Source organism: Callithrix jacchus, chromosome 8 (assembly GCF_049354715.1).
Source record: "Callithrix jacchus isolate 240 chromosome 8, calJac240_pri, whole genome shotgun sequence".
NCBI lineage: Eukaryota > Metazoa > Chordata > Mammalia > Primates > Cebidae > Callithrix > Callithrix jacchus.
This window is the reverse complement of record NC_133509.1, coordinates 23,575,105-23,589,418: the sequence shown is the minus strand read 5'-3', so window position 1 is coordinate 23,589,418 and position 14,314 is coordinate 23,575,105. Positions and strand designations below refer to the sequence as shown.

At 38.6% G+C, this 14,314-nt stretch overlaps 2 protein-coding genes across 35 annotated transcripts in view; one reads left to right on the top strand and one right to left on the bottom strand.

Annotated features, from left to right (window-relative positions):
- Positions 1–1,199, bottom strand: part of PEAK1 (pseudopodium enriched atypical kinase 1) — a 308,653-nt gene extending 307,454 nt beyond the window's left edge. For 27 of the 33 annotated variants that reach the window (XM_078333887.1, XM_078333912.1, XM_078333888.1 and 24 more), the window contains exon 1: positions 80–214. The gene's annotated coding sequence lies outside the window, so the exon portion shown is untranslated. Of the gene's footprint in view, positions 1–79; positions 215–759 lie in introns of those variants that run through there. The other 6 variants (XM_078333897.1, XM_078333903.1, XM_078333895.1 and 3 more) reach the window with 1 other exon arrangement.
- Positions 786–14,314, top strand: part of HMG20A (high mobility group 20A) — an 82,187-nt gene continuing 68,658 nt past the window's right edge. Inside the window, exons 1-2 of one of the 2 annotated variants that reach the window (XM_008990147.5) lie at positions 786–1,088; positions 5,779–5,876. The gene's annotated coding sequence lies outside the window, so the exon portion shown is untranslated. The remainder of the gene's footprint in view (positions 1,089–5,778; positions 5,877–14,314) is intronic. The other variant, XM_008990146.5, reaches the window with a different exon arrangement.

The window sequence follows — 14,314 nt, the reverse complement described above, 5'->3', positions numbered from 1 at the left end:
CCCGCGGCAACCCTGGTCCCACCGCCGGCGCGTGAGGAGAACGGAACCCAGGGTACTGGGGCAGCCGGGCCGCTGTTACCTGAGGGGCGCACACGCCGCCGCGGGGACCACCATCGCCGTCGGTCCCGTCCCCTTCCTGGTAACCACGGCCGCCGCCGCCGCCGCCGCCGCCGCCGCCGAGCAACTGACACTAACAACAACTAACTAACTACTCGCCGCGGCCGAGTCCACCGCGCGCTCCCGGCCGCTCGCCGCCCGCCCAGCCCACCAGCCTGCCCGCCTCCTCCCGGCCCCGCGCGCCACCCCTCAGCGCGCGCCCTCGCTCGCTCGCCCGCCGCGCTGCTAGAGCCGTGAGCACGCGCGCGCGCACGGACCCCTGCCGTCTCCCAGGCCTCCCTCAGCCCAGCGGGAGGAGTCGCCGCTAGGCCCCTCCTCTCTGGTCCAGCCTCCGAGGACGACACCTAAAGGGTGCCTGATTGGCTGCGGAGGGCGGGGCCAAGGCAAGGGGCGGGCTGCCGAGACCTTGAGCCCGCGTGAGGGAAAATTTGGGTTCGATTAAGCGTCAGAGAAAAAGAGCAGGGAAGTCTGGGCCCATATGGGCGTTAGAGCCCGCTAGGTCAGCCGTAATCGAATACAGAATATGTTTTCGAAGACGCTAGTATATAGTCATGACCAATTTCAGTCCCTCTACTTTCTGCGGGCCTTCGCAATTAAAAAAAAACTACATCTCCCAGAAACCTCCACGAAAATAAGGCTCACCTTGCGTAACCACGTAGTCCTTCGCCGCATTGGGGCAAAATAATCCCTCCATTTTTCTGAAGGTACCGTGGATAATATTTCATTTTTCTCCTCACCGGAGCACTTGTAAATGTTATGCGGCAAGAGGAGTTACCTGTGAGAAGGTGGTTAAACGATTAGGTAAAGAGAAGGAAAGGACACCAAAATAAAGTGCTGCGGAAGAATTTTTGTCCAGCTGTGAGATGACGAGTGCGTGGAGTGAAGGCGATTGAGAGGGGCTGAGGGAATTGTCCTCTGTGCGAGGGACTTTCTTTAGGCCCCAGGCCCCTTCCTGCCCCTGTCGTCAGCAGGTCAGTAAGCAAGGCGAGCTTGGGGGTGGCCCCAGTGGAGATGCCCTTCACCCCTTGACGAGCACCCCTCTTTTGATGGTGGTATTAGTTTGTCTTGGTTGAAGGCCGGCTGAATGGGGGCGCCTCAACTTCCGGTTGGGGGAGGGGAGGAGGGCCGTCCTGGGGGAGGGGGACACCCTCACTTCCTGTGGGGGGGTGGTAATGGTTTGGGGGTGTCCAACCCACTTTCAGTGCTGGTGAGGGCTTGAAAAGGCGGTGCTTGGTGCCATTCGCGGAGACCGTATCTTGCAGCTTTGGGGTTGTGTTTTATGTGAAAAGTTAGGTTATTCCACGTTGTGGTGAGCACCAACCTGCAGTCAGAATTTATGAGTTTGTTTCTACGTGGAAGACGAAACATTTCCTCCTGAGCAAAACTGTCTCAGTGCTTTCTTCAAAGAATTCAAAAGCCCCGGTTAGAATTCTCTACTTACCTCTGCAAGATGACCTATCTTGTTGTGTGACTGATGAATTGCCAATTTTACACCGTACTCAAGTCCAGCCTTGGCTGGGTGAAGTGTGGTGCCCTCTGCCTTGACATGCAACAGGAAATCTAGCTCCTCTTTTTTTTTAAGGAGATAACTTATTATTTAGGGGACTGAATATTTTACATAAAATCTGGGGCATTTTCATTAGCAGAATGAAAGTATCACACTGTAGTACTCAAATTTGATGTTACCTTAACTGATAAAATTGACATCTTATACTCTTGGGCCTGCTGATTTGGGGCTGTAGCCTGTTGATTTGCCCGGTGCCTGAGAACACCTTCCTCGGCCTTAAAAAATTCTTTCTTTCTTTTTTCTTTTCTTTTCTTTTTTTTTTTTTTTTTTGAGACAGTTTTCCTCTTGTTACCCAGGTTGGAGTGCCAGCTCACCGCAACCCCCGCCTCCCGGATTCAAGTATTTTTCCTGCCCAGCCTCCCACCACCACTCGCTGCTAATTTTTTTGTATTTTTAGTAGAGACGGCATTTAACCACGTTGGCCAGGCTGGTCTTGAACTTCTGACCTCAGGTGATCTGCCCGCCTCAACCTCCCAAAGTGCTGGGATTACAGGTCTGAGTTACCGCGGCCTAAACATTCTTATATGTAGTTTACACGTAATGCTTGTGAAAGTTGTATTTGTTGTTATTATTATTATTATTATTATTATTATTATTTTGAGACAGAGTTTCGCTCGTTACCCAGGCTGGAGTGCAATGGCGCAATCTCGGCTCACCGCAACCTCCGCCTCCTGGGTTCAGGCAATTCTCCCGCCTCAGCCTCCTGAGTAGCTGGGATTACAGGCACGCGCAACCATGCCCAGCTAACTTTTTGTATTTTTAGTAGAGACGGGATGGTGTCGATCTCTTGACCTTGCGATCCACCCGCCTCGGCCTCCCAAAGTGCTGGGATTACAGGCTTGAAAGTTGTATTATATTACATTTTCCTCCTTTGTAATTTAATTCATCACTGATGTTTAAATGGTATCTGTTCTTTTTCCTTTTTTTGGAGACAGAGTTTCGCTTTTGTTTCCCAGGCTGGAGTGCAATGGGGTTATCTTGGCTTACCGCAACCTCCGCCTCCTGGATTGGAGTGATTCTCCTGCCTCAGCCTCCCGAGTAGCTGGGATTACAGGCATGCGCCACCATGCCCGGCTAATTTTGAAGTTTTAATAGAGACAGGGTTTCTCCATGTTGGTCAGGTCGGTCTCTAACTCTGGACCTTAGGTGGCCCGCCTACCTAGGCCTCCCATAGTGCTGAGATTACAGGCGTGATCCACCTCACCCTGCCCAGTATCTGTTCTTTGTGGTTTTAAAGTATGGCGCAAGGGTCATGAGACTCAACTCAGATTCTAAAGAGGAGAAAGTTGGCTCACAAAAGCTTTCAATATCTCATTTTTTAAAAATAAGAAACTATATGTGAGGTGGTAATAAACACTCAATAATTTTGATTCCTTGGCTTCTATTGTCAATACTTTGGGGGGCGTGTGTCTGTGTACTGAAGGAATCAATTTGAAGCTTACTTTGTCAAATTTGAATGTTAGTAATTTTAGGATATATATCAGTGAACCTAGAACTGTATCGTCTTTCGAGAATTTTTGAAATAATAAGACCTGTGTACTATTTCTTTTGAGATTGTACTTAATCTAGCCTCAGAATCTGCAATTATTTTAATTCTATAATAGTTCTTTTAAAAAGCTGTTTGGTTTAGAGTTCATTAGAAAATGTGTTTTAAACCAAATATTATAGTAAAGAATAAAGAATAAAACACAAGTTTTAACCTTCTGTGGTCACTCTTTAAAATAAGTCTGAGATCTTAAAATCAAGTATGATTTATATTTTGGAAGACCACGCAATTGCTGCAGTAGTTGACTGAAAAAGCAAGACAAAACATTGTCCATGTAGTTATTAATAGGTTAGGCACATGTAGACTGCCCCAAGTAAGTATTAATTGATTAAAGAAAAATTGGGCCAGGCACGGCATGATGGCTCATGCCTGTAATCCCAGCACTTTGGGAGGCCAAGGCAGGCTGATTGCCTGAGCTCAGGAGTTCGAGAACAGCCTGGGCAACACAGTGAAACCCTGTCTCAACTAGAATACAAAAAAATTAGCCAGGCATGGGGGCATGCACCTGTAATCCCAGCCGCTTGGGAGGCTGAGACAGAATTACTTGAATCTGAGAGGCGCAGGTTGCAGTGAGCCAAGATGGTGCCACTGCACTCCAGCCTGGGCAACAGAGCTAGACTCCATCTCAAAAAAAAAAGAAAAAAGAAAAAGTGTTCACTATCTTCTATATTAATATAATATAGAAGAAAATATAATATGGTCACCCTGACAAATGAAACTATAGTGTCAAGAATTATTGAAGTATGGAAAGATTGTAGAACTAAATGAAAAAAATAGACTATCATGTTAAAGTATTGATTGAGATAGAGTAATATTACCTTTTGGAAACTGTGTTTATTAAATTGGTCTTTATGATATTCCATGGAAGAAATACAGTATAATAGAAATAAGAAAAATTGCTGCAGCTGAAAGCCTTTAGCAGCTTGAAGAACTGTTTAAAAGAAAGCAATATATAAAGTACATATCTCAAAGAAGGTATTTCATGATAAGTGGCAGTTATTCATTGGTTCCATCAAAGAAGAAATATTAGAAAAGCTTGTGAAAAATAGACAGGGCAAGTACATAAAGTCTGTTTTTTTTTGTTTTTTTTTTTAAGTGTTTCTTTGGAAAGACTTGCTGTCCTCCAAGGTTTTTGTTTTTGTTTTTGCTTTTTTTCCTTAATGCCCTTTGTACAATTTTCTTTGCATGTTTAATAGAAATATAGTATCAAACTTTTTAAAATTAAGATTTTTGTACATATACTGTTTGTTACTTCAAGTGAGTGAATTTGAGATTTCATTCCGTTACTTGCCATCTGTATAATAAAGAAATTGTCAAATTTTTTTCAAGCACTTGGATTATATAATCATTTGCTTTTTCAAAGACAGTAATTGGATACACTGCTCACAGCAGCTTGAAATATTAAAACCACAGGTCACACTTCTGGATTCCATCTGACTGAAATTCGATTGTTCATAGAGATGTTCTACATAATACAGAAGTGTCTTTTCATTCTTTCATCTGCTTTTCTTTGTAAAATTAGGCTAATGTTTTGCAACTATTGCTTTTTGTTTGTTGTTTTGGTGGTGGTTTGTTTTTGTTGTTGCTGTTGTTTTTGCCATGGGGTTGAGGATTAAAGGAAGTAACTTAAGAACTTGAATGGTGTTTCAGCTTCATTGCTCTGCTGTCTTCATTTCAAAGCAATGAAGCTCTGAAATATTCAAGGGTATTCAAATGAGAATACCCCTGATGTGACTTTTCATTATTTCAGCAAAAGTTTAGAGTACAGTACAGCAAAATGTTTAGAGTACTGTGTGCCAGTCACTGTTCTCAGGACTTTGAATACAGTAAATACAGCCAAATGTTGAGATTCTCTAGCTTACTCTTTAGCTTACAAATTAAAACTGGAATTTTGCTCTTTTGGTATTCCTAAATAAGATCTATGTTATGATCCTTGTTCAAACTGGGTAAAGAAGCAGCCCTAAACTTGATCTCTCCTGGTCTTAATCTTTAAGGCATTCTAAACTCAGATTTGAATTGTCAGACTAATTTTTCTCCAGACCATAGAAGCCCCTGTGTTAAATATTCAACCCCTTTCATTGAAATAGGTATCATGATCCTACCACTCTAGCTTCCTTTGTATTGTGAAAACAAATAAGAGTGAACAATAGGGAAAATATAGGATCAGATAGGCCCAAATTCAACACTGGTCTCTACATTTTACCAGCTGAGCTTACTAGCTTGGTAACCATGAGCAATTTATTTGACCTCGGAGCCTCGGTTTTCCTAAATCCAAATGGGTGGTTTGGTGGAACCAGAATATTACATGTAAATCTCCTGGTCCAATGCCTGGTGCTAGAAGCTTCATTAATGCAATTATCTTTTTCCCAGTGTTGCTTCTGCTATTCTGGCTATTGTGATTTGCCCACATGTCTGTTTAAGCTTTACATTTTCCCCCACAGTACGGAATGCAGTGGTAGACTGATTGAGCCTCAGCCTTGTCCCCGTGTCAGCATGCTCACATAGTTGTCAAGATTTAATTTTTTTTTCCTTTTCGTTTTCCTTGTAGGAAGGAGAAATCACTAATTTCCATGATTAGAAGATATACAAAATAGAAAAGTTTCAAGAAAAGATTAAGGAATCTTAATCTTGCCACAAATCACCAAGGTAATTTAAATTGTTACAGGCAGACTTTCAACTCATTCTCCTAAACCTATTTAAATACTATGCCCAACAATGAAGACCTTTCACACCATAATTATACCCCTTGTTACCCATCTATATATCCAAACAGGATAGCCTCAGGGGAAAAAAAAATATATATATATATATATATATTTATATTTATATATTTTTTAAAATTTTATACACACATACACACGCTGTACCCAGCGTTAGTATCTTTGCTCATGCTGTCCTCTTCCTGAAACACTTTTTTTTTCCTAGGAATTCCATCTATCAATATGCCACCTTCTTTCAGGTCATTTCTCAAGTACCACCTTTAAGAAGTATTTTCTGATATTCCTCCTCTTTTACTCTCTCCCAAACTATGCATGTTCAGTCCATTAACTTTCCAGGGCATTATACCTCTCTTACAGCATTTACCCTCCCGTGCTCCTCTTGTTTGTTTGTACTGTCATTATTGTTGTATGTAGCGTTTATGTCTTCCCATAAACGGCTGCAGATTCTATCTTATTCCTGTCTGTGCAGTCATACCTGGCACAGGACCATTCACATCACAGGTATTCAGTAAATATTTGTGGAGGTAAGCTGGCTCTTGGAGTATGATGAAACTAATCAATAACTTCTGTCCATGATTACGCCCAGCATCAGCACAATGGCTACCATACATTAGACACTCAAATATGTATAAAATGAAAGAGCGAATTGTTAAGTCATCATTCTCTCATTTGGGAGCTTCTTAGGGTGTCAGATAAGCATATATTAAGCACCCATTATGTAATTGGAGCTATGAGAACTGAGAACTCTGCTCCTGAATTTAATTGGAAAAAAAGTAAATTATTACTGATATCTGCAGACTTTGAAGATGGTAGGTGTTTGAGTAGGGATGGCATGGAGAGCTTAGTATAGAGTTGTTTGCATTGTGAGAGATATCCTCTACTACCTGAACGCAGAAACCAAATAGATTTTGATATCAAGTATTTGGACACTTAACTTGTATTTCCACTCCTAGATATGTACCCAAGAGAACTGAAAACATGTTCACACAAAAACTTGCACACAAATATTTGTAGCAGCCTTATTTGTAAAAGGCAAACTCAAATGTCCACTAATTATTGGATGACTAAACAAAATGTGATATAGCCATACAATGGAATGTTATTCAGCAACAGAAAGAAACTAGCAATACCTTAAAATATTGAAGTGAAAGAAGCCACATGCAAAAGGTGACATTTGTGTGATTCCACTCATTTGAGATGTCTAGATTAGGAAAAACTAGTAGAGACAAAGTACATTAGTAGATGGGAATGGGAATGACTGCTTTGGAAGGGATAAAAATGTGCTGGAATTAGTGGTGGTGGCTGCATAACCTTATAGACTAAAATATCTTATATACTAATATACAGTTGACACCTGAACAATGAGGGGGTTAGTGGTACTAACCCCTGTGTTATCGAAAATCCATGTGTATAACTTTTGACTCCCTCAAAAAAATAGCTACTTAAATAGCCTACTGTTGAGTGGAAGGAAGCCTTACCAATAGCATAAATAGTTGATTAACGCTTGTTTTGTATGTTACACGTACCATGTACTATATTTTTATAATAAAATAAACTAGAGAAAAAATGTTACTAAGAAAATCATAAGAAAGAAAAAATATGTTTACTATTTTTTGTTCATTAAGTAGAGGTGGAGATTCATCCTTGTTGTCTTTACATTGAGTAGGCTGAGAAGGAGGAAGAGGAAAGGTTGGTCTTACTGACTCAGGTGGCGGAGGCCAAAGAAAATCAGCATATAAGTGGACTCAGGCAGTTCAACTCATGTTGATCAAGGGTCAACTAAATTGTACACTAAAGGGGTCAGTTTCATAGTATGTGACTTATATCTAAACAGAAAGAGAGAGATACTTAGACTTGAAGAATAGAGAATTTTGAATGGGGCCAAAAGAAAGAGGCAAGAGGTATGAAAGCAAGGAAGTGATTATTCTTTCTCAGATCCTAGAGAGAAATATAAGCAGCTAGGTACAGGGCTAAAGGTATGTTAAGGATCAGGTGAGGATGGGTATGAGGATAGCTTCTGGCTTTTTGTCTTAATATACAAGGGGTTGAGATAAATGCTTAGACTACAAAGTTATTAACAAAGGAGAAAGGCATCTTATGACCTTCAAAGAAGCTTCAGATTTCTTCTTGATTAGGTCAAGGATGTGGTATACGGTCTTCTTGGTTTCTGTGTTATGGTCAGGTGAGTTTAGAGAGTGGAAGTATTCTAAGGTAAGGAATCTAGTAGCAATCAAAACAAAGTTACTGGGAAAGATGGGAGAACAGAGACTATACAAAGATGTTAGAATTTGATTCTAAAGCTCTCCCCAGATAATGAAAATAGATAAATCTTAATGAGAAGGAACCAAGGGCAATGATTTGAAGAAGTCAGTACAACTAAAGGTATTCATTTGAAGAAATATTTGAGTGCCTTTTATGTGCCAGGCACTATTAAATAAAACTATAGCTATTTTCCTTATTTGACTTTTTTTCTGAAGATAAAATCTTATGAGTGTGATTAATGATTATATGAGCATGGGTATTTTATAGTTCTAGATATGATACCTATGTTTCCCTAAAAGATTGTACTGATTTTTGATGATACTAGTAATGTATAAGGATGTTGTTTTCACCACAATTTTACCAGCAAAATTTTTTGGCTAATTGAACAGGCATAAAATTATTCTTCTCTTTGCGTTTGCATACCATGGAACCTGCATCTGTTGGAATATGAAGGAATTCAGGCCCCTTATATGTGTTCCCATATGGCTTCTTTGAAGGATATGGATTTTTGAGGACCCTAGAAATCAAAATTCTCTAATTTTACTCAGCTCAAAAAATACTTTTATTCAGTGCTGCTCTCCTTATTTTCTAAATAATATTCACATTTAGAGTACACTGAGTCATAATTCCAATTCCCACTTAACAAACATTGTTTTTAGTATTATACTAGGCGCTACATATTATCTTAATTCTAATAATTTGGCATTTGTCCATATGAGAAAAATGAGGTTTAGAGATATTAGGTCACTTAGCCAAAACTCACTTAACCAGTAAGTGGTGGAGGCAGGATTTGAATGCAGATCCTCTCAGGCCAGTGATTATTCTCATACTCCATGATCCCTCAGTGTCACCACTAAAATTTACTGGAAGATAATGGAAATTGGAAAATAAATCTGAACTGGAACTTGGACAATCAAGCACTGACTTACCTGTGTACGTAATGAAGCATTTAGCAGATATATAATTTATTGTTTTGTTTTGTTTTTACTGGGGAGGCTACAGTACATAAAGAGTGAAAAATCTTGGTATAGTTAAACCCACATTTTCAAGGCCTTCTGTGTTCTCCCTGATGATCAGGTACATACTACCCCAAAATCTGTGATGGTAACAAAGAAGGAGGAAGGCAGTGGTAGCAAAGCAACTGCCTCTGGGTATACACAGTAAGATTTATGTGATTGTAGAAAGAGCAGCAAATGGCTTGGCCTTCAGAGAATCCCACAAAGTAACCTTTTAAAGTAGTAACTTAAAGTCTGACATAAGATTCATAACAGGATATTCACGACAAGATAAGATATTCAAAGCAGAGCATGTAAGATATTCAAAGCATAGCATCAAAAGGGGAGAGATTCCCTTATTTTTACTCAAGTATGGTATACTCACAAAACAAATTTAGTATCAGGAATATAAAACAAGAGATGCCATGTTCCAGTTCTGGCTTTAGTCAGATATTATAAAATTTAATCCCAATTTATAGGTAAATCAATTCAAGGCCCAAGATTACACACCAAATAAGTGGACTCTAGGCCGGTGCAGTGGCTCCTATAATCCCAACATTTTGGGAAACCAAGGCAAAAGGATTACCTTAGCCCAGGAGTTTGATACCAGCTTGGGCAAAATAGTGAGATGTTATCTCTACAAAAAGTAAAAAATAGCCAGGCGTGGTAGTACATACATGTGGTCACAGTTACTCAGCAGGCTAAGGCCAGAGGATCGCTTAAGGCTAGGAGTCCAAGGCTGTGAGCTGTTATTGAGCCACTACACTCCAACCTGGGTGACAGAGCAAGACTCTGTCAAAAAAAAAAGGAATGGGGGGACCTCTAGAACATAGGCCTTTAATCTGTGTGGTTGTTTTGTAATTTATATGTATAATTTTTAAATAATTTAATATGTTGGCCAGACACAGTGGCTCACATCTATAATCTCAACGTTTAGGGAGGCTGAGACAGGAGGATTGCTTCAGGCCAGGAGTTTGAGACTAACCTAGGCAACATAGCAAGACCCCATCTCTGTTAAACCAAATAATAATAATTTATTATGAGTTTGTTTTGTTCTTGATTCAGAGTCTTGCTCTGTCTCCCAGGCTGAAGTGCAGTGGTGCTAGCAGGCTCACGCAATTCTCCTGCCTTAGCTTCCTGAGTGAGTAGCTGGGATTACAGGTGCCTGCCTGCTTCAAAAGAAATGGTATCTAGCACTCTATTTTTTCTTTTCCAGCCTCAAAATTCATGTCTCCTTTTTTCTCCCCATCCACATGTCCTTCATTCCTATGCTCCATAGCTTTAATTCCTATTCTCTTGACACAAAACTTCATTTTTGTTGCTTGTGACATGATAGTTACCATAACTTTTTGGCTTAATAATACTAGCAGTTATATGAACAAATAATAAAATGTTTATACTCTTGAGCCACTAATTCCACATATAGACTTTATTCTGAGGAAATATTTTAAATAAGAAAAATAGTTAAAGGCAAAAAATGTTAATAGCACTGATATCTATACTGTCAAAAAAATTAAAACCTTCTAAATATTCAACAGTATTATAATGCTTAAGCAAATTATTGCCTATCTACTCAGTGGGCTGTAAGACATTCATTCGTCTTTAAGAATACATTGAAAGGATGTAAGAATGTTTTTGCAAAAATGAAAAGGAAAACCATAAATCATCAGAAAACGAAGTCAAAAAACTAATGTGATTGGTGTCTATTTCTGAAGCATTTTAATTTTCTATATAATAATAATTTACATTTATTGACCACTTACTGGTGTCAGGAACAATACTCAAGAAAATACTCAACACTATTGAAAACTAGTGTTCAAAGTCAAATCTTAGCTTCATCACTTACTAATATGTGATCTCGAAAAGGAAATGGAAGAGAACTATGTCTACATTAAATTATTAAATCTATATAAAGTATTTGGCACATAGCAAACCCTCAGTTAGAATGTTTCTGTTATCAGACATTTTATAAATATGTCTCCTTTAATCTTCACATCCTCACAGTAACCTCATTAGATACTGTTATGTCCATTTTACATAAAAGAAAATTGAAACTCCAAATGTTTAAATACTCTAGGTTAAATAACTTGCCAAATCACTTAACTAATAGCGGTAGAGTTTTGATTCAGAGCCCAAGCTGTGATTTCCACTTATGACTCTTGAGAGATGAGGTTGCTGCAGACTAATGCTTTTGCTAAGAACAGGAAAGATGAGGTTTAAAAAGAAAAGTGAAGGCATCAGAGACCAGCTGAGGCATCCAAGAAACCACAATCATAGATCCAAAGGAACATCAGAGAAGTGGGCTGATGTTCCATGCTTCTCTTTTTTCTTAGGAATTTGCTAATTCATAGAGCATGACAAGATGCTACAAAACTTAGCAGAGGGTTTCTTCTAAAAGCAGAGAAGCTGGTATTTTTATGGGGCTGAGCAGACAAAAATTGGATTTTAGAGATCCCCAGGTAGCTAATACTTGGGTCAGGATCCCTAGAGAAGGATGACACCAAGAAAGTATTTTTTAAAACTTGTTTTCCCCTCACAGTGTTTGCAACACAGGATCTACAGGATCTAGAACTATAAGAAAATTAACTTGTATAACTTTAAGCCAATAGTTTTAGGTAACTTGTTATAGCAACAATATGAAACATGTTACAGAGACATGGAGAAATGGTGAAATCACCTATGGAGAGAAAGTTAGAAGCAGTAATATTTTAAGAGACAGTGATTGAGAATTTTCCAAAACTGATGACAAATATCAAGCTGTGGATTTGAAAAGTGCCAGAAACCCCAAGCAGAATAAATACAAGGAGTACCACACTTTCATATTTATAGTAAAAGTAAAACTGCTGAAAGTAACCAACGAAGAAAAGATACATTATTTTCAAAGGAACTGACATCTGACTCATCAAAAGAAATAATAGGAGCCAGAAAACAGTGCAATGCTATATATATATATATATATATTTTTTTTTTTTTTTTTTTGCTTTTACCTACTTGGTTTATTTATTTACTTTTTTTCTTTTTTTTTTTTTTTGAGACAGAGTCTTGCTCTGTCACCCAGGCTGGAGTGCAGTGGCACAATCTCAGCTCACTACAACCTCTGCCTCCTTGGTTCAAGTGATTCTCCTGTCTCAGCCTTCCGAGTAGCTGGGATTACAGGCGTGTGCCACCATGTCCAGCCTGTTTTTGTATTTCTAGTAGAGACAGGGTTTCACCATGTTGGCCAGGCTGGTCTCGAACTCCTGACCTCAGGTGATCTACCTGCCTCAGCCTCCCAAAGTGCTAGGATTACAGGCTTGAGCCACCACACCTGACTGCTTTTTTTTTTTTTTTTTTTAGTTGACAAAAATTATATGTATTTATCATGTGCAGCATGATGTTTTGAAATATGCATACATTGTGGAATTGCTAAACTGAGCAAATTAACATATGTGTTACCTCACACAATTTATGTGTTCAGAACACTGAACATCTCTGTTAGCAATTTTCAGGAATATAATATAACGCTATTAACTATAGTCAACATGTTGTACAATAGATATGTCAAACTTATTCCTCCTATCAAACTGAAATTTTGTGTCCCTTGACCAACATCTTCCCAGCCCCACCCCACCCCTGGTAAATACCATTCTACTTTCTACTTCCATGAGTTCAGGTTTTCTAGATTCCACATATGAGATCATATGTTATTTGTCAGTGCCAGGCTAATTTCATTTAACAGATATGCCCTCCAGGTTCATTCATTTTGTTGCAAATAACAGGATTTCCTTCTTTTTTTAAAAAAAGCTGAATAGTATTCCATTGTGTATATATACCACATTTTCTGTGTTCATCTGTTGATGGATACTGAGGCTGATTCCATATCTTGGCTATTGTGAATAATGTGGCAATAACCCTGAGAGTGCAGATATCTTTTCAAGATAGTGATTTCATTTCCTTTCGATATATTCTCAGAGAAGGCAACCTTTAAGATGCTTAAAGAAAATAACTGCCAATCTAGAATCACAATGGCAATTAGAATGCATTTGCAACAGAATGATAATGAAAATATGTGTGAATCAGTTAAAGCTATACTCAATGAAAAATTTACAGCCTTAAATGCGTGTATTAGCATAGAAAAAGGTAAAAAAAATTAGTTATCTAAATACCCATCAAGGTAGGAAAAGAACAGCAAATTAAACCCGAAGTAAGTAGAAGAATGGAAATAATAAAAAAATAGAAATTAATTAAACAGGAAACAAATTGTCGGTAGGAAATAATAAGACCAAAAGTTGGTTCTTTGAAAAGATTAGTAAAATGTGTAGATCTCTAGCAATATTTATAAAGAAAAAAATAACATAAATTGCCAGTATCAGGAATGAAAAGGAAACATTTCTTTACAGATTTTATAGATGTCCAAAAGGTAGAGTTATAAACAAATTGATATAGACAAATTTGAAATTTTAGATGAAGTGAACAAATTGTTAAACACACTTTATTAAAATTGGTGTGTAAAAAAACTGACATGTGAAGAAATAGAGTATCTGAACACTGTTTTTATCTATTAAATAAATCAAATTCATTATTTAAAATTTTAGCTGGTCTTGGTGGCTCATTCCTGTAACATCAGCATTTTGGGAGGCCAAGGCTAGAGAATTATTTAAGGCCAGAAGTTCAAGATCCTGTCTCTACAAGAAAATTTTTAAAGAATTAACCATGCTTGGTGGCATGCAACTACAGTCCTAGTTACTCAGAAGGTAAGAGGATTGCTTGAGCCTATGAATTCGAGGTTACAGTGGGCTGTGATTGTGCCACTGCTCTCCAGCCTGGATGACACAGTGAGACCCTGTCTCTTAAAAAAAAATTTTTTTTACAAAGAAAACCAGAAACCAGGTCTACATGACTTCACTGATGAATTCTTACAAATATTTGAAGAAGAAATAACCCCAGTGTTACTTAAACTGTTCCACAGAATACAAGTTCTTTTATGAGATCATTTAAGCTTTAATGCCAAGACCTGGCAGTGATGTTTTGAGAGAAGATGTTTGCAGAGAAGTCTCTTTTGTGAACCTAAATGTGTTACATCGAAATATAGGAACTCTAAATCTATAGACAAACTATTAGAATTAAT